Source organism: Arachis hypogaea, chromosome 2 (assembly GCF_003086295.3).
Source record: "Arachis hypogaea cultivar Tifrunner chromosome 2, arahy.Tifrunner.gnm2.J5K5, whole genome shotgun sequence".
NCBI classification, from domain to species: domain Eukaryota; kingdom Viridiplantae; phylum Streptophyta; class Magnoliopsida; order Fabales; family Fabaceae; genus Arachis; species Arachis hypogaea.
This window is the reverse complement of record NC_092037.1, coordinates 60,611,036-60,614,446: the sequence shown is the minus strand read 5'-3', so window position 1 is coordinate 60,614,446 and position 3,411 is coordinate 60,611,036. Positions and strand designations below refer to the sequence as shown.

The 3,411-nt window shown below is 43.7% G+C and overlaps 1 non-coding gene across 1 annotated transcript; it reads right to left on the bottom strand.

The window, feature by feature from the left end:
• Positions 1–356: 356 nt before the first annotated feature.
• On the bottom strand, positions 357–464 carry LOC112766741 (small nucleolar RNA R71). Its single transcript, XR_003184534.1, has one exon. It is a non-coding gene; the product is annotated as a small nucleolar RNA R71 (small nucleolar RNA).
• Positions 465–3,411: the final 2,947 nt, after the last annotated feature.

Sequence of the window (3,411 nt, the reverse complement as noted above, 5' to 3'; positions counted from 1 at the left end):
GTGACTTTACTGCACCTACTCCCGATTTCTATGGGAGAAGCATCTCTATCCCTGCCATTGGAGCAAACAACTTTGAGCTTAAGCCTCAATTAGTTTCTCTAATGCAACAGAATTGCAAGTTCCATGGACTTCCACTGGAAGATCCTCATCAGTTTTTAGCTGAGTTCTTGCAAATCTGTGACACTGTCAAGACTAATGGGGTTGACCCTGAGGTCTACAGACTTATGCTATTCCCTTTTGCTGTAAGAGACAGAGCTAGAACATGGTTGGATTCTCAACCTAAAGAAAGCCTGGACTCTTGGGAAAAGCTAGTCAATGCCTTCTTGGCAAAGTTCTTTCCACCTCAAAAATTGAGTAAGCTTAGAGTGGAAGTCCAAACCTTCAGACAGAAGGAAGGAGAATCCCTCTATGAAGCTTGGGAAAGATACAAACAATTAATCAGAAAGTGTCCTTCTGATATGCTTTCTAAATGGAGCATCATAGGTATTTTCTATGATGGTCTCTCTGAACTATCCAAGATGTCTCTGGATAGCTCTGCAGGAGGATCTCTTCATCTGAAGAAGACGCCTACTGAAGCTCAAGAACTGATTGAAATGGTTGCAAATAACCAATTCATGTACACTTCTGAAAGAAATCCTGTGAACAATGGGACTAGTCAGAAGAAAGGAATTCTTGAGATTGACACTCTGAATGCCATATTGGCTCAGAATAAAATATTGACTCAACAAGTCAATATGATTTCTCAAAGTCTATCTGGAATGCAAAATGCACTAAGCAGTACTAAGGAGGCTTCATCTGAGGAAGAAGCTTATGATCCTGAGAACCCTTCAATAGAAGAGGTGAATTACATGGGAGAACCCTATGGAAACACCTACAATCCTTCATGGAGGAATCATCCAAATCTTTCATGGAAGGATCAACAGAGACCTCAACAAGGTTTCAATAATAATAATGGTGGAAGAAACAGGTTTAGCAATAGCAAACCTTTTCCATCATCTTCTCAGCAACAGACAGAGAGTTCTAAGCAGAATAACTCTGACTTAGCAACCATGGTCTCTGATCTAATCAAAACCACTCAAAGTTTCATGACTGAAACAAGGTCCTCCATCAGAAATTTGGAGGACAAGTGGGTCAGCTGAGCAAGAAAATTACTGAACTCCCTCCTAGTACTCTCCAAGCAATACAGAAGAAAATCCAAAAGGAGAGTGCAAGGTCATCAACATGGCCGAATTTGGGAGGAAGAAGAGGCAGTGAACGCCACTGAGGAAGGCCTCACTGGGCGTCCATGGCCTCCAATGAGTTCCCAATGAGGAACCATGGGAATCTGAGGCTCAAACTGAGACCATAGAGATTCCATTGGACTTACTTCTGCCATTCATGAGCTCTGATGAGTATTCTTCCTCTGAAGAGGATGAGTATGTCACTGAAGAGCAAGTTGCTAAATACCTTGGAGCAATCATGAAGCTAAATGACAAGTTATTTGGAAATGAGACTTGGGAGGATGAACCCCCTTTGCTCACCAAAGAACTGGATGACTTGTCTAGGCAGAAACTGCCTCAAAAGAGAAGGATCCTGGGAAGTTTTCAATACCTTGTACCATAGGCACCATGACCTTCAAGAAGGCCTTGTGTGACTTAGGGTCAAGTGTAAACCTCATGCCTCTCTCTGTAATGGAGAAGTTAGGGATCTCTGAGGTGCAAGCTGCAAAAATCTCACTGGAGATGGCAGACAATTCAAGAAAACAAGCCCATGGACTTGTAGAGGATGTTCTGGTTAAGGTTGAAGACCATTACATCCCTACTGATTTCATAGTCCTAGAGACTGGAAGTGCATGGATGAATCCATCCTGCAGACCCCTAGCCACAGCAAAGCTGTGATTGATTGATAAGGAATATCATTCAAGTGAATGAAATCCTTATTTAGCCAAGATACCCTGTACATGGAGAGAAGCATGAAGAGCTCTCTCAAACAGAGACAACAGAGCAGTAACCTAAGTGTGGAGCCACAACTCTAAGTTTGGTGTTGAAACCCCCCACATTCAAACTCTAAGTTTGGTGTTGGGAGGTTCCAACATGGCTTCTGAATATCTGTGAGGCTCCATGAGAGTCCTCTGTCAAGCTACTGACATTAAAGAAGCGCTTGTTGGGAGGCAACCCAATGTTATATTTTAGTTATTTTCTCTTTTTTGTAGGTTGATGATCATAAGAAGTCACAAAATCAATGAAAAAAGCAAAAACAGAATGAAAAACAGGAAGAAAAACAGCACACCCTGGAGGACGCACCCATGGCGTTTAAACGCCAGTGAGGTAGCTGTTGGGCGTTTAACGCCCAGTCTGGCACCATTCTGGGCGTTTAACGCCAGAAAGGGGCACCAGACTGGCGTTAAACGCCAGAAAGGGCAAGAAGCTGGCGTTAAACGCCAGAAATGGGCACCAGCCCGGCGTTTAACGCCAAAAATGGCTCAAAACGTGATTTTGATGCCATTGGTGCAGGGATGACTTTTCCTTGACACCTCAGGATCTGTGGATCCACAGGATCCACCTACCATCACTCTCTCTCTTCTTCACCCATTCACCAATCACCTCAACACCTCTTCCCCAAAAACCCTTACCTATCAAATCCCATCTTTCTCTTCACCACTCACACCATCCTTCATAAACCCCACCTACCTCACCATTCAAATTCAAACCACTTTCCCACCCAAACCCACCTCAAATGGCCGAACCTACCCCTCCTTCTCCTATATAACCCTCCTTCACTCCTTCATTTTCACATAACTAACACCACTTCTCCCCCTTTGGCCGAAACAAAGCCATTCCCTTCCCTCATTTCTTCTTCTTCTACTCTCTTCTTTCTTCTTTTGCTCGAGGACGAGCAAACTTTTAAGTTTGGTGTGGTAAAAGCATTGCTTTTTGTTTTTCCATAACCATTATGGCATCCAAGGCCGGAGAAACCTCTAGAAAGAGGAAAGGGAAGGCAAAAGCTTCCACCTCCGAGTCATGGGAGATGGAAGATTCATCTCAAGGGTGCATCAAGACCACTTCTATGAAGTTGTGCCTTGAAAAGGTGATCCCCGAGGTCCCTTTTCACTCAAAAAGGGTGAATATCCGGAGATCCGACATGAGATCCGAAGAAGAGGTTGGGAAGTTCTTACCAACCCCATTCAACAAGTCGGAATCTTGATGGTTCAAGATTCTATGCCAATGCATGGATCACCAAGAACCATGACAAAGTGTGAACCCGAATCCAAAGAATTATCTTACTATGATTCGGGGGAAATACTTGGATTTTAGTCGGAAGTGTGAGGGTGGCGTTCAACTTGCCATGATGTAAGGAGATGAACATCCTTACACTAGAAGGGTCAACTTTGATCAAAGGTTGGACCAAGTCCTCACAGTCATATGTGAAGAG